The sequence below is a fragment of the Engraulis encrasicolus genome, unplaced genomic scaffold (assembly GCF_034702125.1).
Source record: "Engraulis encrasicolus isolate BLACKSEA-1 unplaced genomic scaffold, IST_EnEncr_1.0 scaffold_33_np1212, whole genome shotgun sequence".
Lineage (NCBI taxonomy): Eukaryota > Metazoa > Chordata > Actinopteri > Clupeiformes > Engraulidae > Engraulis > Engraulis encrasicolus.
In genome coordinates this window covers 341,201-355,631 of record NW_026945632.1, presented here as the reverse complement: position 1 = coordinate 355,631, position 14,431 = coordinate 341,201, and the positions used below count along the sequence as shown (strand labels likewise).

At 43.4% G+C, this 14,431-nt stretch overlaps 1 pseudogene; it reads right to left on the bottom strand.

Moving 5' to 3' along the window:
* Positions 1-548: 548 nt before the first annotated feature.
* On the bottom strand, positions 549-4,602 carry LOC134443510 (uncharacterized protein K02A2.6-like; annotated as a pseudogene).
* Between the last annotated feature and the right edge of the window lie 9,829 nt (positions 4,603-14,431).

Here is a 14,431-nt window from a genome sequence, read left to right as displayed (position 1 = left end):
ATTTAAGCCTACACGAATATTTGTGAAATTACAAAAAATTGTTTGATCTATTTAGCCATTAAGTAAGCATTGTCTGACAGCACATATTTTTAAATTAGAACACATGAAGCAGTATTAAAATAGAATGAAAGTGAATTTTCAACATTTAAAGGCGTATGTGTGAACCAAAAAACACACACAATCACTTAAAAACTCCAGATACATATGCAACCAAATCAATACACTTTTTATTGCTTTTAATTGTGTCTGACGGTGTTGACAAAAAACAAGGTATGATCGGAGAAAAACCTGATTTCTGAAAAAAAATTCAAAATGGGGAGATTGGCCTTGTGCATTTCTGAAAAGCCAAGACCTTTGTCTACGAGGATATACCATATTATTTTGTAATTCACTTTGTTTTTTTCTTTCAAGATTACAACCTGTTTTAGCCACTTTCTCAAGAATCAGTGACATACAACACAAAACACTCTAACTAGGGATTCGGGTAGACTGCCTCCTCCTGTGATGTTCCAGGACGCATTCTTGTCCTTTTGCTGGGGAACTAACTTCTAACTATGAGTAAAGTCTTTTAAGTACTCTGGAGCTTTTCTGGTACGCTGAGATCTTCTCACAGCTGGAGATTCAACTGCAGGTAAAGACTCAGGCTGCTCCACAGTCGCTTCTGCTGCAGTGCTGCGGTCAGTAGAATCCGTGGAGACCTCTACCTCAGGTGCTACCTGAAGTGGTGGTTCAACGACGTCGTCCTCAGGCGAGGTGTCAGGCAACACCTCCGGTGTCGTCGCTGGTGGGGTGCAGCTTCTGCCACGTACTTGATCGATGTGTCGCCTCACAACTTGTCCATTACCTAAGGTAACTTGGAATGACACAGGGCCTGTTTTCTCTGTTATTTCTCCTGGTACCCAGGCTGGTCCTGATCCAAAGTTGCGAGTGTAGACCAAGTCTCCCTCTCCAAGTATTCTCACTCGAGCATGCATGTCATGATAACTCTTTTGTTTTTCTTGTTTGTCATGAACTCTTTTTGTAAAGTCTGGATGAATTAAGTCAAGAGTTGACCTCAGCTTTCTACCACACAACAGCTCGGCTGGTGACTTGCCAGTTGTAGATTGGGGTGTTATGCGATAGCTGAGCTCTGGACATTCTAGTTTCAATAGAGTCTCCTGTCATTTTCTTCATGAGTGACTTGAACGTCTGCACGGCCCTCTCGGCTAAGCCGTTAGAAGAAGGGTGGTATGGCGCAGTCGTGATGTGACGTATGCCATTCTTCTCAGCAAACTCTTGGAACTGTTCACTCGTAAAACAGGTACCATTATCAGAAACTATGATCTCTGGTAAGCCTTGTTGACTAAAGCTCTTTCTCAGGCATTCTATGGTAACAGTAGATGTTGAGTTACTCACAGAATATGCGTCGATCCACTTTGAGTACGCATCCACTATGATCAGGAACATTCTTCCCATCCATGGACCCGCATAGTCGATGTGGATTCTCCTCCATGGTCCATCCGGAACTTCCCAAGGGTGTAATGGGGCTACTGGAGGATTGTTACGGTTCTCCTGGCAGATCAGACAATTTTTCACAAGAGCCTCCATCTCTGCATCGATGTTTGGCCACCACAGGTAACTTCTTGCCAACCCTTTCATTCGGGTCATACCAGGGTGTGCTTGGTGTAGTTGCTTGAGTAAGGATTTGTGTCCAGGTGGTGGAATGACAACGCGTCCTCCCCACAGGATACATCCTTCTTGGGTACTGAGCTCATCCTGGCGTCGGACGTAGGGAATGAACTCAGGACTGTTCACCTTTGGCCAGCCTCGCAAGATGTATTCGCGCACTCTTGCCAGTACAGGGTCTTTGTCCGTCCACTTCTTTATTTGCTGTGCGTTCACCAGTGGCACGCCAATGTCCTCAAACAACAGCACTCTCTCCTCCTCCTCAGGCGTGCTTTCTCTCCTTCTATCCAAGGGTAGCCTACTGAACGCGTCAGCGTTGGTATGTTCTCGACCCGCCTTGTAGATGATGGTGTACTCATACGCTGCTAATGTGACTGCCCATCTCTGAATCCTCGGAGATGTCATCTGGGGTATGGCTCTCATTTCACTGAATAGTGAGATTAGTGGCTTATGATCAGTCACTATTGCGAACTGTCTCCCATAGAGATATTTATGGAACTTTTTCACTCCGAAAACGACCCCAAGGCCTTCCTTGTCTAACTGGGAGTAGTTATTCTCAGCTGCACTGAGAGTTCTTGAGACGAACCCTATGGGTCTCTCCGAGCCATCTGCCATACGATGAGAGAGTACGGCTCCCACACCGTAGGGTGAAGCGTCACACGCTAAGATGAGAGGTTTGTTTGAGTCATAGTGTACTAACACACTACAGGACTGAAGTAGCAATTTGGACTCTTCAAATGCTTTCTGCTGCTCGGCCCCCCATGACCATTTCTCTTCTTTCCTGAGCAGGGTATGTAGCGGCGCTAGCAGCGTGGAGAGCTTTGGGAGGAACCTATGGTAGTAGTTCAACAAGCCAAGGTAAGCTTTTAACTCACTAACATTTTGTGGCTCGGGCGCCTCCGCAATGGCTTCCACTTTCTCTGTCAGAGGGTGTAGACCACTGGCGTTGATCTTGTGGCCTAGGAATGTCACCTCTTTTCCCATGAACTCACACTTGCTTCTTTTCAACCTCAGGCCGCTTTTCTCCAACCTCTGAAGTACTTCCTGCACCGTTTTCAGGTGTTCCTGTTCATTTGGGCCTGTGCAAAGTATGTCATCCAAATAAATGGCAACATTTGGAATGCCCCCTAAGATGCCCTCAATGGTTCTCTGGAATATAGCAGGACTGGAAGCTACTCCAAATGGTAAGCGTGTGTAGGTATACAAGCCTTTGTGTGTATTGATGGTTACATACTTTCGCGATTCTTCATTTAAGACAATCTGTTGGTATGCATGACTCATGTCAAGTTTCGTGAAGTGTTGCCCCCCGTTCAGCTGTGCGAAGAGGTCCTCCACTTTGGGAATTGGATACTGATCCACCCGCGATGCTCTATTGACAGTGAGTTTATAATCTCCACATATTCGAATGGAGCCATCCGGCTTTCGCACTGGGACTATGGGCGCGGCCCACTCTGCAACCTGCACTGGCTCGATTATCTTGTCATCCAGGAGCCTCTGTAGCTCGATTTCGACCAGTGGCTTGACTGCATAGGGTACAGGTCGGGGTTTACAGAATCGTGGTTGAGCCTCCCTGTCCACATTAATCTTCGCTGTGACACCTTTGAGCTGTCCTAACCCTTCTTTGAACACCTCAGTGTGTCGTTCGAGGATCCCCTCGAGCTGCAACTTGGGCTGCAATTCAACCTTGTTCACGATCTCGTTCATCATGGACAGTTCTTGTAGCCAACTTCGCCCTAGTAGATTTGGTCCTTCTCCTCCCACTACTACTACAGGTAAGTTATTTTCTTTGTTTTCATGCTGCACTTTCACTTGTGCTATTCCCAGTACTCCTAATTTTTCTCCTGTGTATGTTTTTAATTTTAGCGAGCAGGGCTTTAATTCTGTGGTGTCTGTTTTCTTCCACAGTTGTGTGTATTGCTGTTTGCTTAGTATGGTTACTCCACAGCCTGTATCAACTTCAAATGTTACTTTCATTCCATTCACATCCATGGTGCGTTTATAGGCGCTACCTTGGTCAGCTCTTCTGACATGTTGTAAATTGTGTGAAAACTTGTGTCTTCTGTATCACTTTCTCCCTCCCCTCTAAGTTGATTCGCTCGCTGTTCCTTTCCTGGGCCCTTGCTTTCGCCTTTTTGTCCCTTGAACGTTGCCTTTTGCACATGTGAATTGCCCGCCTTCGATCTACAAGCCTTCTTTATATGCCCCCTCTTGCCACAATTATGACACAGTTCAGTGGCAAACTTGCATTCTGCGGCATTGTGCTGGCCTTTGCAACGATAACAGCTGGAGAATTTGCATTGCATTTTGTCAGATACTGCGTGGACACCTACTTGAGTTTTAGGTACACGTGCATGCAGTGCTGAGTCCTCAGCTAGCTTCCCTTGCATCTCTCTCACATCTTTCGACGCTGTTTCTATAGCTTGGCATACTTCCAAAGCCTTTTCAAAAGTTAGTTTCGTTTCAGACAAAAGTCTCCGTTGCATACGGTCATCATTCACTCCGCACACTAATCTGTCTCGTAACATTTCAGACAATGAATCTTTGTAGTCACAATGCAGTGCTATTTTCCTCAATTCAGCCACATACTCAGCTATTGACTCACTGCTCTTTCGTATGCGTGAATTAAATTTAAATCTTTGCACAATCTCACTCGGTGTGGGGTTGTAGTGCTTCTTGAGCTCAGCAGTTAGCTCGTCATACGTTTTTGCTTTTGGCAAATCCGGACTGACTAAATTCCTCAGCAAGCTATAAGTAGTTGCACCAACGCTACTTAAAAGTACAGCCTTCCGTTTTTCTGGCTCTTTTATATCATTAGCTTCGAAGAAAAAGTCCAACATTTCATTATATTCTTCCCAAGACTGAGTTGCATTATCAAAAGGGGTTACCGATCCGATTACGGCTGCCATCTTTACTTGCACTTGCCCTTGTCCTACTTGCCCAACTTGCCCAACTTGCCGCGGCGGTGGGGGTGGTGGAACTCGGCGTGGTGGGGAAACGCTTTCCTCTCGTGAGTTGGAACCGCGGTTTTCCTCGGAGCTCGCACCTTCACTCATCTGGGAGTTTCAATCCTTGAAATCCTCGTCGCCAATTGTGTGATATCCTACGGTGGCTGTAGCAATCATCACACTGGAAAAAGGTTGTCTCATTTGGCTTCGTGCCGTTTAATGTTTCACTCACACATTACAGACAACAACCTAACGTGTTCTCTGGCCCGTGGCTTGATCTTGACTAGTGCTACCTTCTTCTTCTCTGCACTAACTTATATACGTTCCCATAAGCACTTGCATTAGTATAGGTAGGTAGCTCCCCCTAGAGGTGTTAACCATAAATGTTAATAAATGTAGTCTGACTACCACAGCTTGTATCGTGTCTCGTCGTTTGGAGTGCTAAATAAATGTATTTACTAAACACTGGACATAGAATCATTCGTCAATCATAATAGCGCACCATATTTGAGAAATGGACCCAAATGACAAGTATCTGGCGAATGCAGTAGGCTTATTCTATGCACATAGCTTGTATCATGTCTCGTCGTTTGGAGTGTTAAGTAAATATATTTAGACCTACTAAACACTGGACATAGAATCATCCATCAATAGCGAATGCGTTAACCTGTATTCTAGGGAGATTGTATCGTCGTTTGGAGTGTTAAGTAGGCTAAATAGGCCTACATTTACTAAACACTGGGCATAGAATCATTCATCAATACGTAGGCCTAATAGTGAATGCGTAGTTGGCTACACTGTATTCTATGCACGCTTGTATCATGTCTCGTCGTTTGGAGTGCTAATTAAATAGGCCTATATTTAGCCTACTAAATATATTTCATTTTCAATTTCCACTTTCCAATTGCATGAGTGTTTATTTCCATTTAGGCCTACATAGAATATTTTTTTGTCCTTGACCTTACTTTCTCTTTCATAGTAGGCCTAAAGGAGAAGGGATTGATCCAACGGTCTCTGCAACTGCTTTAGGTTCCATTGATTTAATGATAATGTTAAGCGCTGNTAGACAGTTAAAAACAAAAGTGTCAGGTTGTCAGTTTGGAAGCGGGGCTGATGCACGAAGGATAGGCTAGGCTACTGCAATGGCCTGCTTAGAGTCCAGTCCCCAATCCTAAAGAGATTGTGGCGATTACTCAGCATCCAGGCTTTGGGACTTTGAAGAGTGTCCTCATGCTTTTCAATGATGGGTAGGCCTATGTTTAATTTCGATCGGCTCACACATGTAATAATTCGCCACTGCACAGGCTACTGCCTATATTACTTTTCTTGTAGCACCCATCTTTCGAGTTTTAGAAACTGGCACCAAATATCTGGTCTTCAAACTAAGATACCGACCCCCAGAAGAGACACTTAATAATAATTAAAATTAGACCCATGCGTTAACAAATATTAGGGTATATGTAGCTGTCCTTATATTAATTTCCCTCGGGATTAATAAATTAGACCTAAACAGGGTCGCGTGCTGTTCATCACGCGGTTCACTCAAAGCAGCCCGCTCATGTTTCCTACACTCACGAAACCATTATAATTTAGTCGAGTAGAGAGAGTGGATCTACGATTTTATTTGTGAAAACTCTCCGTCTTTGCTCTGCACGGTGCAGTGACTTCCAGAGCTATTTTTCTTCCCGTGTAGAAGCTTAGCGCTGAATGACAAGGGGGAGGCACTCGATGTGCTCAGGGGGGAGGAGGAAGATGTGCTCAGGGGGGAGGAGGGAGATGTGATCCAGACCTGCCCCCCGCCCTGCACACTGCAGTTGAACATACTTGGATATAAAAAGCTGGTCTTGTTGTTTTCATTTTATGCTACTGCCACCTAGTGGGGAGATGCTGTAATGATACAGGAGGTTTCAAGGGTAACTTTCACACACACACACACACACACACACACACACACACACACACACACACACACACACACAAACACACACACACACACATAGTGCATTGCTAAAGGCCCTGTGTTATGTTGTCATAGTAGTATGTTGGTAGTAAGGACTTTTCAATTGACTATTACAGCGTTCCACTGGAGGAATTATATGGCTACGTCGTTCATGCAGAGTCTCTGTTATAACCTTATTGTCACCAAAACGGTAATGACCATGTCTTCATCTCTTCCAACTCTTACGTCATAATAATTATAACGTAACACAAAACATGTCCAAACAACCAATGTAACGGCTCAGACAACAAACTCTGTCTCTCTAAAATGATTTTGTTCACCAGTGTTGCTCAAGGGCGTAGTTTTGACCACTTCTGGCCAATCTAGACACGACTGCGTGCTGTAGAGGGCTGTGTCACAATGTCAATGGGAGTTTCCCAGCTGGGCTTCAAGGACAAGGAGGTGAAAGAGTTCCCTGTGGTCAACTTGCTAAACTGTAGATTGTTAGAACACCAAATAGAAATATTAAACAACTTGTTTAAACCACCAAACTGTACACTCACATACTCTCAGAGTTTGGATTATTTTATACAGTTGGTTTGCAATAAATTACTGGCCTGAATCACTAATGTTGAGCTGTGCTGTGCCATGTGGGAATACTAGTGTGGTGAGATAGACCATGCCCTTGAGCAATAGGCAATACATTTAATACCACAGGGACTGTAAACAATACCCTCTAAATGTCTGTAAGTTGATTTAGCTTCTGTGTCAGCTAAGTGTAATGTAATGTAATGTAATGTAATGTTTAAAAAGGATTGGTGCATGCTATGCTGCATTTTCAGAAACAGTGTTAGGCCTATACAAGTGCTACACCTCATATGTGTTGTTTACATTTGAATTTGTTAGAAAAAAAACACACACACATGCGTGCACACACACGCACACGCACACGCACACACACACACACACACACGCGCGCGCACACACACACACACACACACACACACACACACACACACACACACACAGCAGGCTGTGGTTGGCTGTTTCCTGCTGGTACGTATGAGCCTTTAGACTGAAATCCTCCTGAGCCACATGTGCAGTGAGAATAAGAACCTGTGTGATGTGTATCAAATGTACATACTGTATCTACAATATGAAAGAAACTTCATTTCTAAGTTTTTACAACGTTTGTAGAATTCCTCCACCAATTTCATGGTGGCACTCTCGAATCCTAGTAGCCTAGAAATCTAGACGCCCCTTGTGGCCGCAAATTTCAGCTGTAGGGGTTTAGCTCGCTAGGCTAGAATCAAGCACTAGGCAGGGCTCGAGTTGTAGGGGGATGGGGGGGGGGGATGCCATCCCCCCTAATAATCAAAACATCCCTTCTTCACATATTGTGTTAAGTGCAAATTTAAACATTTTCTCGGGGGAGAAACTCCTGAACCCCCAATAATCAGAATCCATCTCTGGCTAATATTGCCACATCAAGATACCGTATGTTACGTTGACAGACACCCAAAAAGAGTACTGTAATAAAATCCAGAAAGGCTGCAACAACATATTAGATGTGTGCAAATTTATGCAAATCTTAATTTATGATTTTTGATTTTATATTTTTCCCTTTAAAGCTTTGAGGTTCTTTTTAATTGCCATTGTACGGGTTAGCAGTTTATATTAAATGTGTAAAAACTTAAGTTGTGCAATTATTTGCCTTTCTGTCATTTTGATACATCACACAAACTTGGCATTTGAACAGGGGTGTGTATACTATTCATAGGCTCTGTGTGTATTTAGGTAACCTATAATCATTAAATCAGCACATACACCCACCTCTCCAACATACCAACTGTGTACGTATATACGTATATTATTACTTTACTTCAGGTATAGTTGCAAATTATTGTTGAAAGGATGTGCTACATGTGCAAAGCACACTCATACAAGACACAACTGGAAAAGGGTTTAGAGGAGTGTTTTTCAGTTTCAGCCAAACCACAAGGTGCACCGTTAAGGGGCGTGCACAGTATGTGGCTGGGCACAGCTGCAGTAGCTGGTGTCACTTGTAAAGGCCCAAACATCTATTTCCTACACTACGCACGCACGCACACACGCACACACGCACACATATTCACACACACACACACACACACACACACACACACACACACACACACACACACCACAGAGGAGCGTGTTCAACAGAGAACACACCACCAGGCCGACATGCTACACACACACACACACACACACACACACAAACACACACACACACACACATAAATACACACACACACGCAGACACGCAGACACACACACACACACAATGGAATAACCCATGTCAAGACCTGAATCCAATCAAACATCTGTTGGGTGATCTGAAGAGGCCTGTGCATTCGGGAGGGTTGTAGCTTTCATATGAGTGACTTCTGAAGCCAAGTGATTAATTGAAAGACAGGTTATTAGCTGTTATTCCAAACAGATGGATAGGCGACAACTCTTTTGGAGGCGAGTGTAGAAGCCAAGACAAAGTGGGCATAAAGTGTCCATAGTCTCTCTGCCTACTACAGTGTCCATTGCATTCCTTGGACAAAGAGATGGGGGGTAACACAAGTCGCCCCCTGTGTTACTTCACACACACACACACACACACACACACACACACACACACACACACACACACACACACACACACACATACACATCATTAAATCAGCACATACACCCACCTCTCCAACATACCAACTGTGTATATACGTATATTATTATTTTACTTCAGGTATAGTTGCAAATTATTGTTGAAAGGGTGTGCTACATGTGCAAAGCACACTCATAAAGGAAGACACAACAAGAAAAAGGGTTTAGAGGAGTGTTTTTCAGTTTCAGTGTGCTGTTCGTCTTCGCTGCAAGCCAAACCACAAGGTGCACCGTTAAGGGGCGTGCACAGTATGTGGCTGGGCACAGCTGCAGTAGCTGGTGTCACTTGTAAAGGCCCAAACATGAACATCTATTTCCTACACTACGCGCGCACACACACACACACACACACACACACACACACACACACACACACACACACACACACACACACACACACACACACACACACACACACACACAAAATACATATGTAACGCCCAAGAACTTAAATAAGAGTTACAATTAACTTCTAGTTTACAGCTTTATGTAAAGCCGGGGTGTAGTAGACTACGCCACCCTTTACCTCCCTATAAAATCTTAAGAGACAGTAAAGGGACCAAATACCCAAAAAGGTGGACAAACTCAGGTTTTTTAGAAGAGTAAAATACAGTTTTTATTAATAAATACATATAAAATCTGGTTCCCATGGGTATAATGGGGAAAAAAGAAAATAAACAATACATCAACAAAAAAGGAAAACCCTGACAGACGTGGGCCTGGCTAGGAGGCCACCACTGAATAAGAATAATACACCTAATGTGGTGCGAACAAACTTGTCTGTTACACACTGGAATTCACACTTGTTACACACTTGTTTCGTTACACACTGGAATTCACACTTGTTACACACTTGTTTCGTTACACACTGGAATTCACACTTGTTACACACTTGTTTCGTTACACACTGGAATTCACACTTGTTACACATTTGTTTCGTTACACACTGGAATTCACACTTGTTACACATTTGCTTTCCCACTCGGTGATCCCCACCTTTCGGTTACACACTAGGAGTCACGTAATGTCACAGCAAACTCGTCACTACTCTAAGATAAGACCTAGTCTTTCAGTGTGGCCTCTCACACACGTCAGTAGGCACGCCACACGGCAGCAACGAGTGAGCAGGGACAGGAGAGGGGCTAACATACGGACAAAACAAAACAAACGACAATAGAAAAAAGAAACCACTCTAGCCTGTAGCTATGTCAGACCGTAGATGCTACACCACAGCAAGCTAACAGGCAGGAAACAGAAAAGAAAAAAAATACCCTAACACAACCTGAGCAGTACCGGTTCACGCACACACATTGAGCAAGCACACATTCACACACCAGAGAACAGCAACTAACGATGCTCTGTGGCTGTTCGGACCTAAAAGCCAGACACACTTAATGGGTAGGCTACGAGTGTTCATTCATTTGTCATTTCTAACACAGTGCAGAAACACAATTACCAGCCCGAGTAGACCGTGTGCACGTTAAGGCAATGGGGCTGTTAGTGCATGGACTTCATTTTATACTACTGTAGACACTACATTATAAAAGTAGCCTACAAACATCGTGGCAGGGACATAGTTAAAATAACATACACCTTTCCTAGTCTAGCAGCGTATCCCAGGAGTTAAGGGGTTTGAAGATTCATCGAGTCCAACATGGAGACAGCTGCCGGTGGGACTAATGCCAGAGGCTAACATCAACAAACGTGCGATCACTAAACAACACTGCGAAGTTACGAAGCACCAGTCAATGCGACCCGACAGGAATGTACAGACAAGGAGACACATACCTCCCAACTAAGGACGACATATGCCCGGTGTTTAACTTGCAGGTAACCAGTTTCACTGCAGCAATGGCCGCCAGTAAACATTGATCCAGGGGTTCACTTCACAGCCAGCCTGGCAGCTCTCGACTCCCCATACACTACACAAACAAATGCACGCTTAGATTGCTACTCATAAGTAAAATAATTTACCCTCGTAACATAGCAGAAACATACCTGAAGCGAAGGTAGCCCCTTCAAACATCAAACGCCACCACCGAGCGTGCTAAGCGGGTCCTGTGCAACGACAAGGACCCCAAGTAACTTTATAGGTGTCCCAGCTATGCCGCTTAGGCAGCCTAATCAGTGGCCATCCCAAGACGTGGCGTCGACAGATGGAGAGAAAAAGGAACTAGAGCGAGCAAGTGCAATGGCCCACAGGCTACACATATGTGTATTTAACAATAATAGTATTTTTTATTAAAGAATCCTTCTTTTTAAAATAAACATGAAGTTACATTCATTTCACACAGTTGAACAACCACACCTAAAGCCAAGGCAATGGATGTGTGGGTGTTGTGGTGGAGTGGTGGTGGTGTACCATTTGGAGGTTCGATTGTACAGTTAAATTTCAGTGCAATTTAGCCTGTATGGCTTGGAATCACTTTGCAAAATGACATGAAGATATATTTGCCACTTCAAACCAACATGTTCATTGTGGTCATTTTAAGAAAACCTTCAGAATGCACAGACACTTTCACTTTCCTTCTTCTACTATAAAACCAGCAGTCTTCACTCTCCATCTGCCACTCTCAGACTCACACCCTGCAGAAGACCAGACTGAACTGCTGCTCAAGAGAACCATATCTCCGTCCGACAGATAGTGACAAAGGTTTTTCCTTTTCTTTTTTCAAGTAAGTAATTCTAACACCATCTATGTTTATTGTGCAGGTCACGGTCAAACTCCATTTTTGTTTGAACAGTGAATTTTACATGGCATCAAATGTGTATACATATAAAACCTCTCACAAAGAGAAATGTGTTTAAAAGATAATTTGTGAAATGTAACTGATTTAGCTTTGGCAAATAGTTGCGATAGAATGCAAATGTATGTACAAAGATGTTTTCTTTGGGGTGGGGAGGCTGAGACATCAGGTGGTACAACTACAGCTAATGCCAATAAATTAAATAGTAATTGGTTAAAGGGACACTGTGCAGGAAATTGTCAAAAAAGGTACTGCAACTATGCTGCTCATTGAAAAGTTGTTGCCTATTGCCAAATTTGATCTTTTCTTTTCATGAAAGTTTACAAAGTAATAAATGAATATTTTCTAGTATGGCCCAAGTAGAGTCATTTTTGCAGCTAAAAATGGCTATTTCTGGAAATTCAAAATGGCGGACCATGGAGAGGATCCCCCTTTTCATGTATGAAAAATGTATTTTTTACAGTCATAATGAATACTTAGAATTTGATGGTGGTGATAAGTATTCATGAAAAAGGTAACATTAGTGAATGGGCAGAATGAATTCTGGAAATAAACAACTAAAAATCTCACACAGTGTCCCTTTAACACCAACTGTGGTGTCTTTGTAAAATGTGCCAATGCAATAAATATGCTTCAACACATTTCTAAGAAGTAGCTTTTCCATTGCTAAAATGCATGGTGTCAAAAATACCAGAATCTGTTTTTTTTGCGGATTTCCTGATATCAATTTTAAATGAATTAAAACTTTCTTCTGCTGTAGCCTACAGTCTGCACCCACCAGCCCTTCAGATGACCAGGCTGAACGGCTGATCAAGAGGACCAGCTTTCCATCAGACAGTACGTGACACAAGTTTTTGTTTTTAATATCCATGATAGTTCTACGGAAGGATGAACATTAAAGTAATATTAAATTGACATGTTTGTTATTGCATTTATCGCTAAATAGGCCAATGTAAATGAGACTATTGCACTTTGTAGCTATGCTTTCTCTGGTTATGATTTATTTAAAGAAGAGAATGTGGGTTTGTGTTTGATTTATAATGGGTAAGGAGAGTTGGGGCACAACACAAAGCGGAGCAACTGCAGGAATTCTGTCAATTTCTGTGTCAATTTCCACTAGTATTAGGGACCATATGAGACTATGATCAGGGCTAAATTTGGGAAAGTCGAACACGACTTCTTGCCATGAGCTGTCAGCTTCTGATACCAATCAAAGCCCCTTGCCCACTAGCCCCGGTTATACAGGGTTTTCGTTCCACTGAGGCGTGGCTTCACTTTATTTTTTTACCCAGCCCTTACCCCACCCATCTTCGGTTCAACAGTGTCAATTTTAGAATCTCCCCAGACGTAGTTCTGAGAGGGCGAGTCTAGTTCCAACTGTGATATGTTGCCCTCTCTGTAAGAATTTACCATCATGTGTAGGCTACACATCTATCCCACGCACTGTAAAAATCACCATGGCTTTCCTACCACCTGTTTTTAGGCTACTGTAGTGGATTGATAATAATAATTGCATTTGTGTAGCACTGTATCATACAAGGCATGCAACTCAAAGTGCTTAACAAATGGGGGGAAAAAATCATTGTTAGAGATGGATTTAAAAGGAGAGGTAGAGAGGAGAGGCAGAAATAGCAGGAAGGCAGAGGAAGAAGAGCAACGTGTCAACATGCATAGGCCTATGTATGACACGCTGATTTGAACCCACTATCGCCTGTGTCCAATACGCATTTTCAATTTAAGTCGTGCTCCACAACGCCCTGTGACAGGTTAGGTTTAGGGATGGTTTTGATTTAGACACAATTTAGGTAGAAATTCGCCTGGGCAAGGATGAAAAGGTGGGTCTTCAGCTGCTTCTTGAAGGAGTCAACGGAGCTGGCTGATCTGATCTTGATGGGGAGGGCGTTCCATGTGTTGGGCGCATAGCAAACGAATGTGGCGTTGCCAGTCTTCCGGGGGGGGGGGGACCTGAGAGCTTGAGCAGGGGCATAAAAAGAGAGCATGTCAGAGATGTAACTAGGGACAACTCCATTTAATGCTTTAAATACTGTCAGCAGAATCTTAAAGTCAATTCTGTATGAGACAGGTAACCAGTGCAGGTCTGCTAAGAGAGGAGTGATGTGCTCTCTCCTTCTGGTTCTTGTTAGGATTCTTGCCGCAGAATTTTGAATGAGTTGCAATTTGTCAATTAACTTTTTTGGCAGGCCAGAGAAGAGAGCATTACAGTAGTCTAGCCTACTGGTGACAAAGGCATGAATAGGTTTTTCAGCGTCTTGTCGGGGGGCCAAGCCGCGCACTTTGTTGACATTTCTAAGGTGGAAAGAAGCAGATTTTGTTTTCTTGTTGATGTGAGGCTCAAAACTCAAATCCGAGTCTATGACCACACCTAGTAGTAGGGGCTCTAAGCCGAGAAATCGTTACGCGCTGGATAGAAGCATATA